This window comes from Rhineura floridana, chromosome 2 (assembly GCF_030035675.1).
Source record: "Rhineura floridana isolate rRhiFlo1 chromosome 2, rRhiFlo1.hap2, whole genome shotgun sequence".
NCBI classification, from domain to species: domain Eukaryota; kingdom Metazoa; phylum Chordata; class Lepidosauria; order Squamata; family Rhineuridae; genus Rhineura; species Rhineura floridana.
This window is the reverse complement of record NC_084481.1, coordinates 214,363,430-214,388,211: the sequence shown is the minus strand read 5'-3', so window position 1 is coordinate 214,388,211 and position 24,782 is coordinate 214,363,430. Positions and strand designations below refer to the sequence as shown.

The 24,782-nt window shown below is 42.9% G+C and overlaps 1 protein-coding gene, 1 long non-coding RNA gene and 1 pseudogene across 4 annotated transcripts in view; 2 read left to right on the top strand and 1 right to left on the bottom strand.

Moving 5' to 3' along the window:
- Window positions 1-24,782, bottom strand: part of EML1 (EMAP like 1) — a 212,413-nt gene that overhangs the window by 125,789 nt on the left and 61,842 nt on the right. The window lies entirely within an intron of this gene.
- On the top strand, window positions 545-13,951 carry LOC133377669 (uncharacterized). Of its 3 annotated transcripts, XR_009760770.1 has the most exons (4): window positions 545-898; window positions 8,348-8,512; window positions 10,654-10,818; window positions 13,556-13,951. It is a non-coding gene; the product is annotated as an uncharacterized LOC133377669 (long non-coding RNA). The 3 variants fall into 3 exon arrangements; XR_009760768.1 differs by lacking the exon at window positions 8,348-8,512 and having other exon boundaries at window positions 13,444-13,951; XR_009760769.1 differs by lacking the exon at window positions 8,348-8,512 and having other exon boundaries at window positions 546-898.
- LOC133378559 (5S ribosomal RNA) lies at window positions 2,125-2,233 on the top strand (annotated as a pseudogene).

Genomic DNA, 24,782 nt, shown 5'->3' with positions numbered 1-24,782 from the left:
GGAATGTCTCATAGAGCAACCACAAGGAAATGGATGATGTCAGCAATGCACCACAAGATGCATCACCACTTTTGTGCCCCACAGAAAACATGACAAGGTAAATGGACCTTGAGGACTCATCTTTTTATTCCCTTGGTGTCTACAAGATTCCCTTCTTTGTGTTACTAGCTGTTGTGTTTCTCTGTGCCTGCAGGCCAATTTTCCCACAGACACCATTGTGTCAGGTTTTGCCCTGGTAGCTGTGAAACAACAGTAAATCTATTATGGCTTGCATGTCATGGGCTGTAATCAAGATACAGCCTCGAAAAGAACATTATTCCTTTTGAATTAGTTGCTGTGTACATTTTTAAGTTGTTGTTTATGCTTCTTTTTCATAATTACTTGGATGTGTCATGAACCTGTAAATTTGTTAACCTGGTTTTCTTGTAACATGGCTCAGATACAGGGAATTGTGAGAGTTACATCTTGGAAGGAGACAGGTCTCCGTGAGAGGAAAATGTTAAGTTTTGTTTCCAGCTGCAAGCAGTTGGGAGGCCTGAACAGAAACACCTGTTTATCTCTGCTAATCTGCTGGGAGCCTGGTACTCAAGGCCATGCGGGCCTGAGAAGGTTGAGATCAGAGATGGGAGGGGGGCCTGCAAGGCGCGAAAAAGTGAAGAAGCTTTGGGAATAGGATTGCATCAGAAAACCCCTGATTGGTTAATTCATCCTGAAACGATGTGTGCCTTTTTCCTTAAGTATAGGGGTTGTGACCCATAGTTTTGTTCCCCTCTGGACATTCTAATGGACATTCCTCTGGAGTGCTCTTGGGATATCTGTATGGGGTTCCACTGCTTCTTACCAACCTGCTGCTATTCTCTCTGAGGAGACATGAGATTTACCAACAACTGCCTCTTCCGTAAGTAGAATAGGCTAGTTAGTTTGTTATTTTCTGTTGTGTGTTGAACTCTCTTATATTATACCTAAACCCCTGGTTGAGTGTGGTTTTGAGGAATTGTTTTGCTGCTATGTCTATATTAAATGTGCACTTATATTTTTAATAAAGCTACTTCTTGTTAACTTGGTGTATTCATTGAGTGAGATAAGTGGGTTCTGAATCCAGCACCTTGACCACTGGCCACAAACTATCAGGAAGTTAAGCAGGAGCGTATTTTGGTTTTACCAGAGGTTTCTGGACAAGGAGTGTTTGGCTCTTGTCTCTTTGAACCTTGGTTTACCTATTTCTGGGCTCTGAGTTCCCCTAGCTCAGAGTTGAACCAGTGAAGGGGTAGTGGCAGCCTATCTTCTACCTTGCAGGGTTGGTGTTGGTTTGCACAGCCTTGGCAAGGGAAATTTGGTGATTGGGTTCCAGATCAATTGCCCTAGGTAAGGGAATTGGGTCTGAAGCATGTACCTTGTGGCTCTTGGGGACACGAGATCATGACAGGATGCATGCATTGTTTAATGCGGTTTCTTTGGCTTCAGATTTTCATGGCTTGGAGCTAAAAAAAATAAAAATATAACTGAACTGAATGAAATATTGACACCATCAAGGCAGAAAAGAAAGAAAGCAGTAGTTTGTTGGTTGGCTTTGAGAAAATGCAATGCTATAAATTCTTTCAAAAAAATCCTCTGAGCATTATTTTAGGTGATGATGATGATTTTAAATTTTATCCTGCCTCCAGAGAGCTTAAAATGGTGCACATCACAGGTGTGGCTAACTTTTTTCAGGTTGAAGGGCATATTGAGACATGGTCCACTCCTCAGAGTGTTGGTGCATTGTGCACCAAGAATCATTCTGTTGATGCAGCTGAAGAAAGGACCATCATAAAATCACATGCAGAGTTTACTGGACCCCGCAGTGCCTTTTTAGGAAAAAGTAGCCAGCACTAACAGTTGCTGGCATAGCAATGCCATGCATGCAATGCTCTGCCTCATGATTTCGTCCTGTACTAATGTTGCAGTCTTTTGGTCGGATGTCTTCAGCCATATAAATATGGTTTGGGGCACACCCTTGAGATGTGCACACCTTGGGCTCCTACTGGGAGAAAGGGCCGGGTATAAATCTAATAAATTGGTGGTGGTGGTGGTGGTGGTGGTGGTGATGAAGAAGAAGAATAAATTTACAAATGTTAACATTCTGTTCCTTATGGCCATACTACCCTGAACACACCTGATCTCAGAAGCTAAGCAGGGTCAGGCTTGGTTACTACTTGGATGGGAGACTGCCTGGGAATACCAGGTACCATAGGCTTAGAGGAAGGCAATGGTAAACCACTTCTGAATACCTCTTACCATGAAAACTCTATGAATATATCCAAAAAAGATTCATAGGGTCACCATAAGTCATAATCGACTTGAAGGCATATAACAACAAATGTTCTATTGAATTATGTACCAGTCCTTTGGAAAGTGGCTAAACATCTAACATTTCAACACTGGAAGGAGAGGTCTTACTCCTCCTTCCCACAATTGTACAATGGACAGAAGACATGACTCAGCTGGCAGTTTTATGAGAAGATGACCTGTAAACACAGGAAAGATGGGACGTTCTCAGATATATGGATTCCTTATGCAGATTTATTTGCCTGAATGTCTGAGCACTAGGTTGTCTAGACCACCAGCCATTCCCCCCCTCCCACTGCTTCCCCCTCTCTCTCCTCCCGTAAATGAACACATAGAACATATCATTTTGATTTATTATTATTTATTTTGTATTGTTTGACTGTTTGTGCTTCTTTTTGGAGAATGCAATAAAAACTATTTTAGGCTTTGTTTAAAGCAGAAAACATACACTCAGGGTAGAGACTCAGACCAATGTTCTACCACCATATATGACACTTTGGACCTGGAATGGAGCCAGTGAAGAAGACAGTTTTTGCAACTTGGGAAAGGTGGGGATGAGGATCCAAGCACATGCTGCTTGCTTTTGCGGAAACCGATGTGGCTTTACCTACCAATATTGTCTGCATGGGTGTTCTCCATACGGGAGCACCGCTGTGCTCCCTGGGAGGGTGGCTGGGAAGGTTCTTCTAACCTTCCTCTCCACAGTCAGACAGGGAGGTCCACTCTTGGAGAAGGAGGTCTCCTCATCCTCAGGCTGCCTCATTGTGGTGGTAGAAAGCTCTGCTGCCATTGCTCCTCCTTTGTCAGTGCTCCGATGGCAGAAGGGGCTGAAAGAGAGTGTATTGGGGAGGTTAGAAGAACCTCCCATTCCCACAACATGCCCCCCAAACTGGCTTTCCTCACCTCTTTGTGGCAGTCAACAGGCGGGGAGGGATCAGGACGTAGCAGTCTGGCAAGCAAGAAGAGCCTGTGTGGAAGATCTCCATTCTCATGGCAGAAGGTGGCCCTTCAGGCAACCTGGTTCCAGGGTTTATAGGTCAAAACCAGCACTTCGAATTGTGGCTGGAAATAGATAAAGCAGCCAATGCAATTGGTACTACATGGGGAAGGGCTGTAGCTCAGTGGCAGAGCATCTCCTTTGCATGCAGAAGGTCCCAAGATCAATCCCTGGCATCTTCAGGTATGACTAGGGAAGGACTCCTGCCTGAAACCCTGTCAGTCGGTGTATGCCAGAGGTGGCGAACCTCAGACCTGGGGGCTGAATGTGGCCCTCAAGGCCTCTCTGCCTGGCTATTGAGGCTCTCCCTATGCTACAGCCCTTCTCTCTAGACAACACTGTGTGCTAGCCCTGCTCCATTCCCTCCTCAAATGCTTTCCCCTGGCTGGAACGTATCCTTGAATTGAGATCATGCTTCTTGCCTGCCTGCCTGCCTGGAGGAAGAATGGAGAGATTTAGAGGGGGGTGCGAAGCATGTAGAAACCTCTGACTTTTAAAGTGAGAGCCACATCCATTGCCCCACCCACTTTTTCATATGCCCCTGCCCCCTTGCATGTGGTCTCCTGGAAGATTGCCATAAGGGAACGTGGCTCTCAGACTAAAAAAAGGTTCCCCACCTCTGGGGTACGCAGCATACATATGTTGTATGCTGATTTTAATCACTGTCACCAGGAGCGTTCACGGACTTCCCTCTCCTCATTAGCATCTGAATCCTAAATATTTGTGCCATTTGCATCATGTTGTCCCTAGAACTTTGGGACAACAAACCTGCTCTGCTTGCATAATGCCATGTTTTGTAAGGTTGAGCTGGCATGGCTGTTGAAGCGTCCCACCTTAAGGATTTACTTACTTACAATTAATAATGCCACAAAGCACACCATCCTCTTGATTCCCCTACCTTTTGCAAATATAGACATGGATTGCACTTAGTCCTCCATGCATTAAGATGCATTTGCAGGATGAATTAATGTGGATTAGTAAACCCTTCCGTGTACTTCAGTCATTCTTTTGTTCACACAGAAGAATGGTTGGTTAACATGTGGCAGAGGAGTGTGCTGCCTTTTGAATTTGGCTGAGATCCAAAGACACAACATGCGCACACAAACCAAAGCTTTGTTTTATGTTGGTCCCACAACCATTTTTGCTGCCCAAGAGGTGCTTATGAATTGAATAGCAGTTTATTTCAGCAACGGGGACGGCAATGTCACAATCAACAAAGAAAGCTTCAGCTATATGTGCTTTTCTGATTAGTGCACCCACACACACACACGTTGCCTTTTTTTTCTTTTGGTATGAGCATCTCCTCCTATGGATCCCCAATTTCTCTCAAGGAAAAATGCATAGTTTCTATCTTCTAGAGAATGAATAAAATTTCAAAAGTAACTATGAAAGTTTCTGAAATTTTCCCCATCCTAATTTGTCTTCTGGTTGGGGTGTGTGTTTCTGAATTATGTAGTCCTCTTTACAGAGCAGCACCGATACATTTGCAACCCACCATTTCTTTATTTTTGATTCCTGGATTTGGCTCAGAGTGGTGATGAATGTGTCCCCCTATCCCCAGCTTGTGTCAAGTTGTCTCAGAAATAAGCTGTGTGCTTTCCCAAAAATCTGACAAGTGGCTTGGCTCAAATCCACCACCTTGAACCCTGAATCACCCACCCAATCGTCCACGGATTCCCCACTCCCCTCCATCTGCTTCCAGGAGATGGGTTGGAAGGAGGGGGGGGCTCTTTTGTTCCCTCTCCAAGCTGGAAATGTCTGTTTAATTCTGAGCTGGAAAAAAAATATTAAGCCCTGGGCTCCCTTGGGAGGAAGGGTGGAATAATTAATAAATAAATCCATAGCCAATATGCCAGTTCACCTCTTTCTTCCATACCCATGGAAATGTAGACGCATTGATTAAAACACCACATAAAGAATCTGCTCCTGTAAACATATCAAGATTCCTTTTAGGGTGTTGTTTTCAATTGATGCATCTAAGGCTGCAGTCCTAACCCTTACAGTGTTACTGTGTAAGTGGAGTAAGTCCCATTGAGCTCAATACAACTTACTTCTGAGTAGACATTGTTAGGATTGCATTGTACATGCTCTTTCCCATGGGAGCCCACAGAGAGAGGCAGAGGACACAAACAGAAAACTACAGCAAATGTTCCATGAAATTCTGAAATTAGTGTTAGGACATTTCCATATTAAAGTGGAGGTATGGATGGGTGAATCTGTCAGTTTAACTTTCTCCCAGTTTCTCATCTTTCCAATCTTAAATTCAGGTCTCCACCTTTCCACATCAGTTTACTTTTTTTTTTTTTTTTAAAGTGTCATGAAAACTCAGTTTTTTTCCTAATATACACATTTTTGTATGCAATTTTGCCCAATATGCACATTTTTGCAAAGCAATTTCTGTAATATAATGCATTCTATATGTTACTTTCACTAATTAAGCATTTTTATGCAGATTTTACTCTAGTATGTGCATTTTTTTTTAACCAATTTCAAAGGATGGATGTGTTTCAATTCACAAATTGTTTCGGAAAGTGCAAATTAAATGCAAACGAAATCTAATTTCTCCCCCATCTCTAACTGGAAGGTAGGCAGAGGCAGAACACAGAACGGGGTACAGAACAGGAGACAACTGCTCAGGCCTAAAAGTAACAGAAACACTATCCAGGCTTTTTGATATCTGCCTGACAGCCATTCAAAAAAACCAAAAACAGTGATCTTTTTGTGTCTGCTAACAATAAGTGATTGCCTTATTTGGGATATTGCTTGCTGTGTAACCCGGAATTCATCTTGTACACTGGGGTGGAAGTGGCAGAATTAAAGCAGCAAGACAGCAGGGAACTTGCAAAGACTTCTGTCACTAGTGTGAAAGCCATTATTTGTAGAATGGGAAATACCAGTTATGTGAATTTACCATAGGCATTTAAGCAGCCAGTGTTGGCACGCCAGTCTACATGGGTCTCTGGTCTAAACCAGCCAAGTCATTCTTATTTGTTACACCTCTGACTTTTCCCCAAGCCATCATCTTGGCTGGAATGCCAGATCAGACGGTGTTATACGAATAGAAGTGAATGGTGTTTTCCTCACCCACCCCTTTTGTGTGAGGTATGGTTCTTGCTCAGCCTGAGGTTAGCCACATGAGACTCCTCTTTTTCATGCTCTGACTGGGTCACATGTTGTTTTTGTTATATCACCTTCCACACAAGCATCTCAGGATGATGTACAAGATACAATAATAACAGCTACTAATGAATGAGACCAAAAGCCCATCTAGCGTAGCATCCTGTTTTCACAGTGACCTACCAGATACCTACGGGAAGCACACAAGCAAGACATGCGTGCAACAGTACTTTCCCCACTTGCCATTCTTAACTACTGGCATTCAGAAGCCTACAGCTGTTATAGCACAGTAGGGAGGAGAGCCTGGCTTGGGAGTCAAGAGTCTGTGAGTTCAAATCCCGCTCGTGTCTCCTGGGTGTGAAGGGCCAGCTAAAGATCACCGCCACAGTGACTGGCTCAGGGGTTATGTGACCTGCCACCTGTGCAGCCGTGGGCAAGTTGCACAGTCCCAAGGAGCCCAGTTGCCCCCCAGCTGGCAGTTGCGGACAAAGAAGGGGCTAGCTTGTGCAGCTGTGGCAAGCTGAGCAGGCTGTAGCCAGCTGGGGAGGACTAGCCTCAGAGGGAGGCAATGGTAAACTCCCTCTGAATACCACTTACCATGAAAACCCCATTCATAGGGTAGCCATAAGTCAGTATCGACTTGAAGGCAGTCCATGTCCATTTTTCATTCAGAAGCCTATTGCCTCTGACAGTGGGGGAAGAACATAGCCATCATGGCTAGTAGCTACTGATAACCCTTTCCTCCATGAATTTGTTTACTCCTCTTTTAAAGCCATAGCTACCAAGTTGGTAGCCATCATGCCATCTTGTGGGAGCAGATTCCATTGTTCAGGCATGTGCTGCATGAAGAAGTACTTTCTTCTGCCTGTCCTGCATCTACCAACATTCAGCTTCACTGGATGTCCACATGTTCTGGTATTATGAGAGGGAGAAAAGCCTTTCTCCACTTTTTCTATGCCATACATCTTATTCACCTCTGTCATATCTCCCTTTACTCACCTTTTCTCTAAACTAGAAAAAAACTCCACTGTTGCACTGTTTCCTCATAGTGGAGTTGCTCCAGCCCCTTGGTCATTTTGCTTGCTTTTCTTAACCTTTTATAGCTTTTCCTACATGGCAAGCAGGTATGGAGGAGAAATTAGATTCAGTTCCCATTTCAAGGCAAATCTATCAAATCTGTACTTTCTGAAACATGAGAACCGAATCACAGCCATCCTTATACAAATTTTGCAGTTCTCCAACCACTGTTTACAAAAATGCATACATTACAGAAAAGTGTGCATAAAAATGAATATATTAGTGAAAATAACATACAAAAATGCATTATATTAGGGAAAATTGCTTGCAAAACTGTGTACATTATTCAAAACCATATACACTAATGTGTTTATTAGAAGAAATTAACACTAAAATGCTGATGAATTTCCAAGAGGATTTTTTTAATTTTTAAAAAAAATGCAAATTGCTGCAGAGAAACAAAGAACTGAAATTAAGATTGGGGAAATGAGAAATAGAGAAGCAAAACTGACAGATCCTTCCATCCCTAGTGGCAAGTGATCACATTGCTGAGCTGTTCTGGCACGTAGGCATGTTGCAAGCAGAATACGCACTTAGCTAGATACCACATGAATATTTTAACCAGGTTGACAAGGTCCTCCTGGTTTCAAAAAAATTGTGTGAATCAAGTCTTGGAACAAGCAGTAAGTGCTCCTAATTATCTGAATTTCAGCTATCTAACTGCTTTCCCAGGCCCATCTCTGCTCCGTCTCATTCCTTCATATGCTATTTTCAAACACAAAATGATGGCCATTGTCTTCTTTACACTCAATTTGTTTAGCACAAAACAAACAACACATCAGTGAACAGAAGCATAAATCAGCAGCTTAATAAGCATTCACCCTTTTTCAGACAGGGAGATGATGCCAACTTGACGTCTATCCCAGCTCCCCAACTATGGGGTATCAAAGAGGTCATCCATCAGATGACTCCAGTGAACGGCATTTACATTTCCCTTGGCTGCTATCCAAGAATGAGGAATAAGTAAAGTCTTCATGATTATTACAAAGGACCAATGTGAGTCGCAATTTGCAATTGTCACAGTGTGTCCCCTTGTAGAGAAATGATACAATTAGGTGGAGTTGAGCAGCAGAGCTATCATATCTGTCTTACACTTGTCTCTCTTGATGCAGCAAATTAGGAAGTTTACTGAAAATATCCCTGCTCATTAATGTTTCATGAGTTAAGAGAATCATATGCAGACAGGTGTTGGAAAAGACCACTGTGATCCCCTGAAATTGATTTCAGAAATGTATGAGCACAAGCATTATAAATACAAATTGGCAAAACAAACCAGCTAAACATCAGGAGAGAGACAGCAGAGACTGTGCATTAAATTAAATTCCTAGACAGCAATGATAGAAATGCCAAGAATTGGGAGTGGGGAATGGGGAGGGAGAGGACATGTACAGCAGCTGTTTGAGCAAAAAGCTGGATATGAAGCCATCAGACATGAAAATGATTATCCCTTCAAAATAAGCCTTGAACAGGTAAAGTAAAAGATGAGGGCTGGGATCCAAAGAGTTACTTCTCTGAGTAATTATTTAGAATAGTGGTATTGCAAGAATTTGAAGAGAGGTGTTTGCACAGACATGTAGAACAGCTGTCAGAGCAAAAAGCTGGATATGAAGCCATCAGACATGAAAATGATTATCCCTTCAAAACAAGCCTTGAACACGTTCAGTAAAAGATGAAGGCCAGGATCCAAACAGCTACTTATTTGAGTAATTATTTAGAATGGTATTATTGCAAGCATTTGAGGAGAAGGGTTTGCATACAGAAGCTCCCCTGCTAGAATGCTCATGAGCAGGATCAAGGGCGCTGCCTCTGTCTCTGCCTTTCCTTGCCCCAGAATGCTTTCAACTCAGTGGAAATGATGTGCATTACGTCAGTTCCCTGCCAGGGACTATTGGATTTGATTCTGGGACCGCCTCCTGTTGCCATCTTTCCTTGTTTTGTGCCTTTGGGGCAGGAAAAGGATGTGGTGAACACTTGCAGAAACTTAACTACTTCAGCAACTTTTCAAATTTCACCCAATTTATTTCCTCATGTAACTTTGAAGACCTTGCTCAGCACTAACTGTTCACTGGATTGTTGCCATTGTTCTTGCAGGCTCTCCACCTTCTGAAGCAGCAATGGCACTACCAGATTTAGGATTGCAGTCAACTAAGTCCTACTCAGAGTAGACCCATTGGAATTAATGAAACAAAGTTAGTCATGTCTGTTAACTTCGGTGGGTCTCCTCTGAGTAGGACTCTCATTGAATACCTTAATTTCTTTTGGATGAAAACACTGGAGATTTACAGTGCCTTTGAAGTATTTGCTAGATTTACAAATACAAACAAGCAGAGCCTGTTGGAATCAAGCAGTCTCCTGGAAAGGAAAGGAAAGGAAAGGAAAGGAAAGGAAAGGAAAGGAAAAGGCACCAGATCCCTAGAGACCAGCTTGTGCAACCTACGCAAGTCTGCCCTTCAGTTTCAATTAGGTTCAGCTACAAACTCTCAGCTCTCCTGTTCTGTCTCTGCCCATTCAAAGCCCAAATTGCTATTTTTCATAACCCCCCCCCAGACCATACCCCCTGCAGGGGAATTGCCCATTCAGGTAACCATCTATATAGGCTTTATGAAAATTAACTTTTTTTTGTCCCTGACCACACATTAAGAGCTTCAGAATATAAGAAGATCCTGCTGAATCAGGTAAATGGCCCATCGAGTCCAACATCTTGTTTTCACAGTGGCCAACCAGATGTCCGTGGGAAGCTTGCAAGCAGGACCTGAGCAGAACAACACTCTCCCCTCCTGCAGTTCCCAGCAATTGGTATCCAGAAGCGTACTGCCTCCCACTGTGGAGGCAGAGCCTAGACATCATGGCCAGCAGCCATTCACAGTAATCAAACCAGCCAAAGTCATAAATTAAAAAAAAGTGTAATATTGCACTATCAAATTGCTTAATGTTATTCCTGCTATGTTGCCAGATGATGTTCTTGTTTCTGTATATTTAGCTACATGCCTCAGCTTTATTGTTTTACTATGGAGTCACTGTTTTGTTGTTGTTGTAAACCAAAAAAAAGGAAAACGGGGGGAGAGGAACAATCATAATTGTACCCAAAAAATTGTTAAAGGAAATGTATTTAAACAAGATTATTCCTTGGTTTTCAGGTGGCTAATAGATATTTACTGCTAGTCTTGCTCCAGTGATTAAGAGAAATCCCCTGAAGGAATGGATGCTTGAGCAGTTTGCTAAGACTGCTCCAAAACAACACATCATCGTAGCTAAATGGTCTGATTAAGGAAGGTGATGGGAACAACAAATAGACAAAATGGGTGAGAATAATAATTTGGTGTAAACAAATGATATAAGCCATGCTTCAGCCTTTGGGAGCGGGTGAGCTGGGTGCACTGTGAAATCCTGTTGCAGCTCAGCTTTTTGCCTTTTTACCAAGCAATCACTATGGCAATGGGAAAATATTGTGATGTATAGGAATTATGGGAGTATGATTCAGAAAGAACAGAGAGAGCATTCAGAGTCCAAGTTCCCATTGAGCAAATTGTACAACAATATGGCAACAAAAGGCAATGCAAAAATTCAGAAGCAACTGATATCCATATGAAGCTGCCTTATACTAAATCAGACCATTAGTCCTGGCTCAGAATTGCCTCCTCTCTGACTGACAGTCAGTCTCCAAGGTCTCAAGAAGAAGCACGTTCCAGCCCTGGGACCTCTGAGCAGGGGCGTCACTACCGGGGTGCGGAGGGTGCGGACTGCACCCGGGTGACACCCTGAGAGGGGTGACACCCAGAGCCACCCCGTGCCGTTGCCCCGTGCCAACTCCTCCTCGGCGCAGGCGGGCGAGACCAAAAGCAGGCGCCCGCTCGCTGGCGGTGAAGCTGGGACAGGCCTCCCACCGCCAGCCTGGAGCGCGTGGTGAGTGTGTGTGCACGCGCGCAAGATCAGCCACCCCCGTCCACACACCTGGGAGGGCGCGCACCGGAGGTCTGCACCCCCCCCGCACTCCCGCTAGTGACGCCGCTGCCTCTGAGATCCTTTTAATTGGGAGTGGGTACTAGAAACTTAACTGGGGGAGGGGGGCTCTGTAGACAAAACATGCAGTGCTGCTGAGCTGTAGTCTCTATAGTTTTTTCACCAAGAGGGAGAAACAAGTACAGGATGCTATGAAAGTATAAAGCTGCACAACAGCTTGGGGTGTGATGGCCAAACAAACCATGGTTAAGGATGGGTGCTGGGTTACATGTAATGCATCAAGCCACAGTTAAAACAAACCATGGGCAGTATCCTACTAACACATCTCATCAGCATAAGGATTTCCACTTGGCAAAAGGACTTTCCCCCTCTCCCCCTCCTGCGTAGAACAGATTTAGGGGAGCATTGGTGTGGGAAGAGGAGTAGAATATTCTGTTGCATCAGCAGAAATCCTTATGCAAATCTGTTCTATGGGTTCTCCCAACTGTCTGGAAAGATTTGTGGATGGTCTGGGGTACACACGGGAGGGGGAGAGAGGGAAAGTCCTTTTGCCAAGTGGAACTCCTTATGCTGATGAGATGTGTTAGTAGGATACTGCCCATGGTTTGTTTTAACTGTGGCTTGACGCATTACATGTAACCCAGCACCCATCCTTAACCATGGTTTGTTTGGCCATCACACCCCAAGCTATAAAGATTAGAGGCAAAAGCAACTGAAAAACAAAACAAACTTTGGAGGAGCAGACCATAGTTTGTATGATTATCTGGGAAACAATTCTTGGTTAACATGTAATCTGGGGGTCATCAACATAGCACCTGGAAGCAGCAGCATGCCTGCCAATATCTCCTAAGGCACCCCCAAAATATCTCAATGAATATCTCCTCAAAAATCTACAATGCATGAGAGACTGCTCTTCCTGCTCAGCTTGTTGCACTGGCTCAACCTCTCCTACACTGAACACGCCCCTTAAAATGTGCTCACATTTCATTGGACGGCAGGATTGGACACCCTCCCTCTCTTCCATTCCTAACAGGCAAGTGGTGCAAAGAGTTTCTTTCTGTGAGTGGGTGTGGCACTGGATGGTGTAGGTGCCTTTTTTCCATTGATGGAGACTTGATGAAACTCATTTTTGCTGATTTCCCCTTTCTACTCCATCCATTTCCTCACCTTTCAGTCATAGAATATTAAGGTTCTATATAGCAAGGACCACATCCTTGCTCCTCTGATAATGGTCTCCATAATCCCTTTGTTTCCCTAAACTAGTTTTTCTGGACCCATTTCTGTGGGATTACACCCAAGGCCGTGCATGTAGGACAGGAGCCTTAGAGAAAGGGGTATGTCAGGGGTGGGAAATCTGTGACCCTTCAGATGTTGCTGGACTCCAACTCCCATCAGCCCCAGCCAGCATGGCCAGTGGCTAAGGATGATGGGAGTAGTCATCCAACAACATCTGGAGGTCCCCAGTTTTCTCATCCCTGGTGTATGCATTAACTAATGCACAAAGCAGTGGTTGCCACCAACTTGGATGGTTTTAAAAGAGGATAAGACAAATTCACAGAGGATAAGGCTATCAATGGCTACTAGCCATGATAGCTAGGCTCTCCCTCCATGGCCAGAGGCAGTATGCTTCTGAATAGCAGTTGCTACAAACCTCAGGAGGGGAGAGTGGTGTTGTGCTCAGGTCCTGTTCGCACGCATGTGTTTGGCCACTGTGAGAACAGGATGCTGCACTAGATGGGTCATTGGCAAGATCCAGCATGCTCTTCTTATGTTCTTAATTGCAAAATTTATCAGAATCTGATTTTCATGACAGAGGATGTGGAGAGTCCAATGGAAACATTGCTGGGAGCATCACTGTCTTGGTGCACCTTAGCTGATCTCCTTTGCATTATTTGGTGTTTGCTTATGCTCTTCTCTCCCTTTAATCTCTCTCTAATCTTTGTGTTTGGTGTCTTCTCTTACCCAAGAAACTGCACTGGAACGATGCAACTGTCCTCTTTGGTTCCTATCCTGCGGTGATGCCAAGAAATACTCTCTACACTGATGGTTCTCTAACTTATGATCCTCTCTCCCGGGCAGGCTTTTTTTATCAGAAAGTCACAGAGGGAAGCTGTCTGATCCAATCTCCCATGGGACTTGATGGCAGAAGGTACAACACAGCCCTGTTGGCATCAACATGATTATGCAAGTATTCTTCCACCTCAAAATGACCAGGCATCAGGACTGTTGCTCAGCAACATGAATGAAACTCTAGTGCAAACTGAAAGCTTCATTAATCTTTTAAAATATTTTGCCTCGCCAGCTCATGAATACTTGATGCAGATTTAGGGGCATCCTTGCAATGTGTCCATTGGCATCTCGACAGGAAGCAAGTCAATTACAACAACGCCCCATTTTTTACTTGATTCAAGTTATTTTACCCTTGACTGTTTTGCTTTGAACCACATTCAGTTCAATACATATCTATGGACTGTAGAGTTACCAGGTCTCCATTTTTCCGCCAGATTCTCTGGTTTTTGGGGGTCCACTCCAGCTTTCCGGGTAGCACCCCTTAATCTCCAGACTCTCAGCTTCAATTAAAAAAAATTAAGTTTCTAGGTGGTCTGGTTCCTGAGATATACACCAAAATGTCAGCCACCCCCCACGACTGTTTAATCTATTTAACTGATATGACGCTGAAGTTGGTTCCTAGTTCCCAGTTCCTTATTTGCTTGAAAGTTCAAAACACTAAAAAAGAAGAAGAGTTGACAACTACAGCAACTTCAAACAAAACTTAACATGTCTCTGAACCCCAAAATATATGTTGGGGTACCCTGTATGATATATCACTGTGATCGGGGGACTCTCCCCGTCAAGAATAACAATACAATTATGCAATGAAAATCATCAGGCTTCTGATATTATCATAAATACATAATGATGTCTAAGATCATAAAAAAGAAGTAATTGGGGGTGCCCATCCCAACATCTGCTCTGGGACAGGACAAATCATATACCCCAGGAAAGGGGAGGGTGTCCTCTATGAGATGCCACTGTGTCCTGCCTGGCCCAGAGCTTCTGCTGGGCGCAGGGCACGGAGGAGGGCATCTATGCAAAATCAAAATGGACCAAAACATACAGGAAAAAATAAGTAACTGGGTGTGCCTACCCCAACATCTGCTCTGGGACACGACAAATCATACACCCCAGGAAAGGGGAGGGTGTCCTCTATGAGATGCCACTGCATCCTGCCTGGCCCAGAGCTTCTGCTGGGCGCAGGGGAAGGATGAGGGCATCTATGCAGACAGAAAGAGTAGAGAATCTTACTCTTACTCATTTCTCAGACCTCTTTCTGAAGTGAAGGGTCAAATCTGTAAAGACATTTGGAGCAGCCACATTAAAAGATAAGGGCAGGGCATTCCAGGCAGGGGGTTGCCAACCCTGCTTGGATATGGATGTCTTTGCAGAGGATCCCTAGTCAAGCTTTACCAACAGCACAATCCAAACTATATCTACTCAGAAGTAAGTCCTATTGAGTTCTATGGGGCTTAGTAAGTGTGTTTAGAATTGCAGCCTTCAAGGACATCTATCTTTACTCCTGAGTGCTCCCATCTAACTTCTTAACAACACTAGGCTCCTTTCTTCCTATAGTGGCCTTCTGGTGACTGGCCTGGCCTGAAGGCACTTAAACCCTTCTTGCTGAAAGCAAGTAGGCTAGATTAAATGTTCCCTACCCAGGCTCCATCTTTTAGCTAAGATGTCTAGCTTAATTTCCAGTCAGATATTTTTTTAATTGTACGCTCCAAGCAGCTGTAGTTGATGCTTAATATATCATGCTTAATGACATCACTTGGGCCTGCCCCTAAAATCTAAGGTTTTGATATGCTTCTGACCTGGCAACCCTAATGGACTATGGTTGCATGTTCAATCAGCAGAGGGATATTTTCAGGTTACATAGTGAAGGTGACACTTCTTTCTTGACTAAATCATGCAGGCCGGGGGGCAGGGGATTATTTTAAAACATATTTTGCACAGTTTAGCATAAGATAAACATTAAATTTCTTTTCCTGCTTGCTGTACAGGTTGTGAGCATTTAATACTTCTCTCCAGGCAGGAATGTAACCAGCTTTTCCCTTTTTGTGTGATACTGAAATAATCACCATATTCTCAGCTGTGTAGGAATTTTAAAACAGGAAAGGGGACAGAAGTTATCTCTCATAGTGTACTATAACCACAGTTTCCTGGGGCCTGCTCTGCAGCCTTTGTTGCTAATGGTAATTCAACCTGCATTTACAGCTTTTTTTTAATTGAAGCTTAGGGTTGTATGCTTACTTCTATTTTTATTTTATAAATTAAAATAATTTAGACATGATGGTGTCTACAAGAACATATCCAGATCAACAAAATCATCATCATAATCATTATTATTATTGTTATTGTTATTATTATTATTATTATTATTATTATATTACTTGCCCACCTTTCACCAATAGGTCCCAGGGCAGGTTACAAAATCTAAAATGGAAATGAGCTGCTTTCAAGTCGATTCTGACTTAGGGTTTTCATGGTAAGCGGTATTCAGAGGTGATTTACCATTGCCTTCCTCTGAGAGGCAGTGACTGGCCCAAGGTCACCCAGTGAGCTTCATGGCTGTGTGGGGATTTGAACCCTGGTCTCCCAGGTCTTAGTCCAACACTCTAACCACTACGCCACACTGGCTCTCACAGAATCTAAAATACAACATTAAAAAAGAAGTAAAACACATTTCAATCACAAGAACAGGATGGGTTCTGAAAACATACATCTCAGGAGCTAAAGGCCAGGTAAAGAGGTGTGTCTTCAGCATTCATTGAAGAGCACATATTGAAGGTGCCGGACACACCTCCGTAACTGAACACAGTGCACCCAAGGCTTTTGGACAAAACAATCCCAGCTCGTTAAGTGATGGTTTAGGAAGCTGGGCATTAGTTTTTGGGTCCACATGCTCCTCCCATCTTGCTTCAGTCCTGTGATCTTGCTTAAATTAAACCACAGCTACTTTTTCATTCAATATGCGGGGACTGTGGTTTTCTAATTTTGGTTTTCTCACCAGGCTCTTAAACCAGGGTCAAATCCCGCCCCAAGAGACACATCTGTTGCCTATATTACAGTATTTTTGGCATCAGGTTAAGACCTTCCTTTTTTGCTCAAGTATATTATTTATTTATTTATTTATTTACCACTTAATGGTTAAAGTGGCTTCTAAGCAGTTTACAAGAATAAAACCAATTACAAACTAAATATAAACACACATATTTAAAACAATTCCATCAAAATATTAAAATAAACATGCACAATTAAAATGTGCAATAAAACAAGCGCATTGAAATAGCATAACAAGTTTGGATGGAATTTTAATTGGAACTGCTCCTTCTGTTCTTCAGTTTTGTTTTTAGACTGCATTTTATTTTAATCATAATATCATTTAATTTATTATTATAAATATAATAAACAAACGGAAGTGTTTATTTCTGTTTCTAGTTGTGAAATATTGGGAGTGGATCAAATACAGCCAAACCCCACCACTTGCCTAAGGCAACACTCTCCACATCCCAGATCCATGGATCAAGCCAGAGAATCCATGCCACAGTACAAATTATTCAGAGAGTAGGTGCACCACAGAAAAAGTGTCTTCTTCTCCTGCTCCTTCTCTCTCAAATTAATGCTGACAGTTACTAGAAGTTTAATTTTCAAAGACAGAGTTCTCTTATTGAAACAGAGATTTTGATTGCCACAAAGTGTGAATCACATTTCTACACATGCCCCCAAACTATTTTAGGACCAGATAATCTCACAATGAAAAACGCAAAATAGCCTGTCAATTCTCATTATATTTTTTTCCCAGGCAATCTCCTGGAGTCAATTAGCTGGAGAATGTAATTGTCACAAGATCACTTAATTTTCATTCATCTGAATTACCATATTCATGGGAAATAAAGTTCTGGTTCAATCCGGGGCCAGCTCACTGCTTTTAAGGCTGCATACCCAACCCCACTTACCTCAGAGTAAGCCCCACTGAATTCAATAGGACTTACTTCTAAGTGGACATAGTTAGGATTGCACTGTCAGTCACTGAACTTTCCCCTGGCAAAACAAAAATAGCTCAGCTTCATTATCCACGTTGATTTAGGAAATCAGGTGGCAACTGGCAGTCATGTACATGCATATCCTTTCTAGTGTGATATAATGCCAGGAGCATAATACTCTAGGCACAAAGGTACCAATTAATGGAGGACAATTGAAGCTCACAGCTCTGATATAACCAAGGGCACTGGTTGCACTCTCATCCTTTGCGATTACTGCTTGTTGTAGAAACAACATAGCAACTAATATTCAAAGAGGAAAGCACCGTGTCTGACAAATTAGCCATGTACTGGGAGAATGCATCCTAAACATCACACAAGTTAATTTGCAGAAGAAGAGGAAAAATAAGCAGTTCTTTCCATGTGAGCATTTACTGCACCAAAGGGGGGCAGATTTAGATAAACTCCCTTCTGAAAAGCTGGTTTTTGACACTTGCTGCCCTCTCTCTGTATTTCACATTTCCAGTGGGTTGGCCTACTTCTTAAAATATTTGAATGTCTTGTGAATAATGCATGAGGAAAGAGATTTATGCATATTCATAATAACCACTGCTTGGCAAGGAAGTCCAGAGATATCAATGTTGAAGTCTAATGTTTAGAATTATGGGTAATAAAAACCAATGTGTTAGATGATGAGCATTGATAGGAACTTGTTAGCATTTCACACACACACACACACACACACACATGCACGAGTAATATCGAATCTGCTGTCTGCTAAGGATCTGCTTACAGCTGTGGCTGCTATTAAAAATTATCCCTGGCCGTATGTTTGAAAAACAAAACTAATGAAAACCTTCTGGGAATTGCGATTTTCTGGAAAATCCCATTACAGCCCAGTTTTGGGCACATTGTTATTAATCATTTCCAGGTTTTCTCTCTCTCTCCCCTCAACAAATACAGAGTATTTGCGAATACAAAGTAGAAATCAGTGACTATGTTTATTTTTATGCATTTCTCAAAGTCCAAGTACCAACACTGGTGTAAGAACCCAACCACAAGGCAACTGCCAACCTACAGGACTCCTACCTGCTTCCCTGGTAATGCCTCATAAAAGAAATATGTAATGTGACATCATAGCCCCACTCCAGTTCATTGAAGGGGTTGGGGAAATGTGGAATACAACATGACATGCATTTCTTTTGCTAAATAGTATCGGGGACGTAAGGGAGATATGGTTCTGCAGCCAAAAACATTTTTACCTTTGAGACAAATACAAATATACCGATGCAATTTTCAGGGGTTGGCATGCTCAGTGGTTAAGGGCATGCAGAAAGTCCCAGGTTCAATCCCCAGCATCTCCAGGTAGGGCTGTGGAAAAAAATCTTGCCTGAAACTCCAGAGAGCTGTGGCTGGTCAGCGCAAACAACACTAGGGTTGCCAGGTCAGAAGCATCCCAAACCCTGATATTTCAGGGGCAGGCCTTAGTGATGTCATGGGGATGTACCCTAGTGATATCATAGGGGTGGGCCCTAGTGATGTCATTAAGCATGATACATTAAGCATCAGCCACAGTTGCTTGGAGCATACCACTCAAACAAACAAAAATATCTGATTGGAAATTAAGATAGAAATCTTAGCTAAATGAGGGTATTTCCAGGCCCAGCTGAAGTGATGGGATCATTCCTTCTCATCTGCTTAGAGAACCTGGGTAAGGAATCTAGCCTATGATAGATTAAATCCTAATTTGTTACCTCCGGGTGTGGTACTGGGTGAACCACACTTCTGGGTGTACCACACTTCCAGGTGTGGCCAATGGAAACACTTTGCTGTAGGCATCTAGTGTGTTCACAGCCTCATTATAAGGCACCTTCCTATGATCTCTCTGAATCCCTTACATCTCCATGGCTCTTAAGGCAGGTTTCACCCAGACACATTCTATTGTTGGATAAATTGGTAGCAACTAACCACAGACCATCTTTCATTGAATGAAGAGGAGCGACTCCTGAAGGAGAAAGCCATTTTGGAGAACGGAGATTTTTCTCTCTCTCTTTCTCCCCCCCAGGGGGTAGTCACTCAGGGTCCCAGGAGGGTCTTAGACCCCTTACATTTTTGGGAGCAGGGTCCCAGCAGGGTCCCTATGTCTCCAGCACCCTACGAGGCAATTGGAATGAAAGGGGAATGTGCTGGCCACTGAGAAGAGTCTCCTAACTTGCTTCCTTGTGCTTTCCTGCTGATTGGAGCCAATCAGAGTGAAAGGAGATGAATCAGCCATTGAGAAGACACTCTCAGTAGCTAACACACTCCCCTTTCATGCCTATTGGCTCCTAGGGATGTCTGCTGTGGTGGGAGAAGGCATTAACAAGCACCTCATTCTCAACCCAGCAGAAAAAAAAAAGAATAGTGGCTGTGACTATCATGAAGGGACCCTGCACTTCTGAATTTGCCACTGCACTACTGCTCCCACCCATCTTCCCCTGCACAGCTGAAGATGATTTAAGCAAGAAGTCTGTTTAACGAACAACAGATTGGTAATTCATTCGATCATTCATCATTTCATCATTGGGGATCACTCATGACCGAGTAAGATTGTCTTCCTGGGTAAGGTCTTTAACAGTGGGTCCGTAAGTGACCGTGGAGGCCAATTCTGGATCCACACAGCCTCCCACAGTGAGGACATAGGTTTCCAGATGGAAGATGGTCACGATGTGGATTTGATTGATGTGCCTTTGTGTGGATTTGATTGATGTGCGCTTCTTCAAAGTCCATAGCACCTTTGATAATGGCCGACCTCCAATTGGGACGCTCATGGGCCAAGGCTTCCCAGTTCTCGATGCTCATGTTACATTTTTTTACATTAGCTTTGAGAACATCTTTAAACCTCTTTTGCTGTCCACCGATATTTGGTTTTCCATCCTTAAGTTGGGAGTAAAGTAGCTGCTGTGGAAGACAGTGATCAGGCATTCGAACAACATGGCCGGTCCAGCGAAGTTGATGTTGGAGGATCATTGTTTCAACACTGGTGGTGTTTGCTTCTTCCAATACACTAACATTAGTTCGCCTATCTTCCCAAGTAATTTGCAGAATTTTCCGGAGGCAGCATTGGTGGAATCTTTCAAGAAGTTGGGAGTGGCGTTTATAGATGGTCCATGTTTCACAGGCGTACAGTAAGGTCGGTAGTACAATGGCTTTGTAAATAAGCATTTTGGTCTCCCTGCGAATATCTGAATCCTCGAACGCTCTACGCTTCACTTGGGAGAATGTGGCACTCGCAGAGCTCAGACGATGCTGCTGAGTGAGACTGGGGAAAAGACAGAGAAGAGCTGGGTTGCTCTCTGCAAGAATCTGTTGGTGCTAGGATGGCCAGGTGTCCTACCTTGCAGAGGACAGCCCTATGTTTGAAGGAGTCCTCTATTTGACATGCTGTCTGGTACAAATCCTGTTTAAAGATAAAGAACCTTAAGAAGGGAGAGTAGAGGCCTTGAAGTTGCCCATCAGCTGTTAACTCCTGGGCAACACATAAGTCACCTGGTCCTAGAGGTCCTCTGGTCTTATTTATTTATTTACTGGAGACATTTCTATACTACTTACTCATTAGCATTTCTAAGCAGTGTACATAAAAACGAAAACAAAGTCTTCCCCACTATGGCAAAATGTATCATATTTCCACTTGTAAATGTAAATGTACTGCCTTCAAGTCGTTTCCGACTTATGGCGACCCTATGAATAGGGTTTTCATGAGGCTGAGAGGCAGTGACTGGCCCAAGGTCACCCAATGAGCTTCATGGCTATGTGGGGATTCGAACCCTGGCCTCCCAGGTCATAGTCCAACACCTTAACCACTACACCACACTGGCTCTCTATATTTCAATTTAAATGATAGTAATTCACATCACCTGAAAAAGAGGACATAGATTTGCATAAAAAGATGCACACGTAGAAATAAGTACTATCATTTAAATATTTCCATTTAAATGATAGTAATTATTTCTACGTGTGCATCTTTTTATGCAAATCTATGTCCTCTTTTTCAGATGATGTGTTTTCGCTTTTTTTGGCAATGCAGAAGTGGCCAGTCTAGATGTTGCTAGTGTCTAGCATCCTGAAGGTCTATTGTGGATGCAGTGGATTTGGGGGCACTGTTGGGGTGTTTAATGCTTTACCTCCATCTATGCTGATCCCGTATATTTGTAAAATAAGCACAAATGTAACAAAAAGGCAATTGTACCTCCAGCAATTTCACTCCAAAGAAAGCTGAACCAGGGTGGAATCCCTGAAGCATCTCATCTCACCATGTGAACAACGGGGGTGCATATAACAATATATATATATATATATTATAAATACATATATATATATATAAATATAAACATAAACAGACAGATAACAATGAAAATGGAAGGACAAAATAAAATATATGATATCTAAGCTTCCTCCATATAGCAAACTCTGCACATAGAATTTTACATGCCAGGTTCTCAGGTTCCAAATTCCATGCTCATTTACCAATTAACAATTTGACAGGCAATCCTATATAGAAATTATTGTACCAGTGAATCCTCAAAGTTGTCACAGCATATATAATGTTGCTAGCTTTGATTCCAAATGAGCTGGAACCTAACTGTGCAAAAAAGAGGCACATGTTGTGCTCCCACAAACACATCTATGCACATATCATTCTCTGTGATATGTTATTACATTCAAGGAATGATGTTCGGGGGGGTTGATTGGTTGGTTGTTTTTTATCCAGTTGAGTACCTAATCATACAATTCTTACATGTGCACTCCAAAATGGTACAGTCCTAGGGAGGCTGCACCATTTTGATTTTTTAGAGTGGATAGATGTTTTGGGCTACAGCTCCAAACACCCCCACATACTGGCTGGGGCTGATGGGAGTTGTTGTCCAAAACCTCTAGTCAGCACCAGGTTGGCAAAGGTTGTCATAGCATCATACTGCCATTGTCAATTTTTCCATTAGTGCTTTGAAAGTCCAAACACATTCTTGACTATGTTTTGCAACTAGAATGTTTGATTTGCAGTTAAGTGGTCACTGCCCTTGAGATTGAGTTTACAGTGGAAACCTTTCTTAGGGGTGGTGTCCCCCTTTAAAAACAACAACTGCTGACTTACTAGTCAATTGCAATGATGGACCAATCTGCTTGTGATTATTGTAGAGGGCCACACATGAGATGTTTTTTGATGCAAAAGTAATGCAAGACTGAATATTTGGAGGATTGCTGAGATAATCCACCACTCACATAGGTCCAAGCACACACAGGGTTCATTTGTAAACATTTCTGTAACATAGCCAAAGTCAATAAATTACAGCAAAACTGCTTTAGTTTGGGATTTTTATTATGAACGCCAAAACACAGGCAGGATTTGCTAACAAATGAGTTTTTTAAAAAAACACAAAAGCCCTCAGCCAGTTTATAGATTTGAGTCAGCAGTATATGAGATGCTGTCTTAGAGGAATTCTATCAAATTCCTTGCAAAATAGTCTTGCAAGGAATTGTAGTCTTCTACTGCCCATTCACTCCCCCTCCTCTTTCACTCCACTCCCAAAGACACGTGGTGTCAGTAGCGGTGGGATACGAACAACAGAGAATCCAGATACGAATACTAGAGAATCCCTAACGGTGGTGTGGCAAACAGAAATAACAAAACAAGATTACTTGTGAGAGTGACTGGCAAAGAGTGTGTGGCAAAGAGTGAGTGACCATGGCTGAATACATAAAAATGAAAAGAGAGGAGCTGGTGGAGAAGTGCATAACATTCAATTTACCTCACGAGGGTAAAGGGGTAGATGAATTGAGGGTAGCACTTATAGGATTTGCAACTGCCCAGCAAAAACAACCTGTCAGAGAAGAGACCCCAGAAGGATATTTAAGCAATCCCGCTTATATAGAGTACTTGAGAGAGAAGTTGAGGATGGAAGGTGCAGAGAAGGAAAAACAGAGAGAGTTGGAAGCTGAGAGATTGAGGATGGAGGCTGAGGAAAAAGACAAGCAGAGAGAGTTGGAAGCTGAGAGATTGAGGATGGAGGCTGAGGAAAAAGATAAACAGCGAGAGTTGGAAGCTGAGAGATTGAGGATGGAAGCTGAGAAAATGAGAATGGGGTTTGAGGAGAGGGAGAAACAACGAGCAGTGGATGCCGAATTACAAGTAGAAAAGTTAAAATTTGAAAGAGAGAAGTTTCATTCTGATGAAACAAGAAAGGACAGAGATGGAGCAAGAATAAAAATTACTCCAAAGGACTTTGCTGTCTATGAGCCTGGTCAAGATCCTCAAATTTACCTCAGTACCTTTGAAAAAGCAGCTCAGTTGTGGGGGCTACCTGAAGATAAATACATGCAGTATTTATCAAACCTGATTAAAGGGGAATTGGCTGAGGTATACCAATATTTCCCCTCAGACAGGCCCGTCACCTATGCTGAATTCAAAGAAGCAGTGTTTAAAAGATTCAGACTGGGGCCTGAATATTTTAGAAAGCTTTTCAGAAATTGCCAGATACAGACAGGGAGGTCTTTTGTGGAACTGGGAGCAAAGTTGATGGATATATTGGGAAAGTGGATGAGTAGTGCCAAAGCTCAGTCAGTGGAAGAGGTGAAAAGCCTCATGATACTGGATCAATTATACCATCAGTTACCACCAGAAATAAGGCTCCTGGTCAAAGACCGTTCCCCTACATCGGTGCAGGAGGCGGCAGAGATGGCGGATTACTTCGCCTCCAATAGAACTGGCTGGGTGGGGAAAACATCAAGAGAGTTTAAACCCAGACCATATAGTGCTGGCAGAAGGGATGTGGTACCACAGCGAGTGAGTCGTCCATTAAAATCTGAAAGGCACAGGACACCCCAGAGTGGATCTGTGTACCCTAAAAGTGAGGAGAAATTATGCTACAAATGTGGTAGACCAGGGCACCTACGTTTTCAATGTGAGGTTGCCAACCCCATTAGTAATCCTGCTCAGACAAGGGCAGTGAAAACAGAGCCCAAGGCTTTAGAAACAGCGAAAAAGGTTCAGTTTTGCCAGATAAACTGGACAGAAGTAACAGACCTTGATTCAAGTCTGAGAGAGGAAGTGAGTGTACAAGGGGCAAATTATTGGGCATTGCTTGATACTGGTGCCGCTCAGACGTTACTGAGGCCAGATTTAATAAAATCTGAAGAAATATTACCTCAGGAAACTGTGACTATCCAAGGAGTGAGGGGTCGACCAGAAAGTTTGCCTGTGGCCCTGGTGGAAATGACTTGGAGAGGCC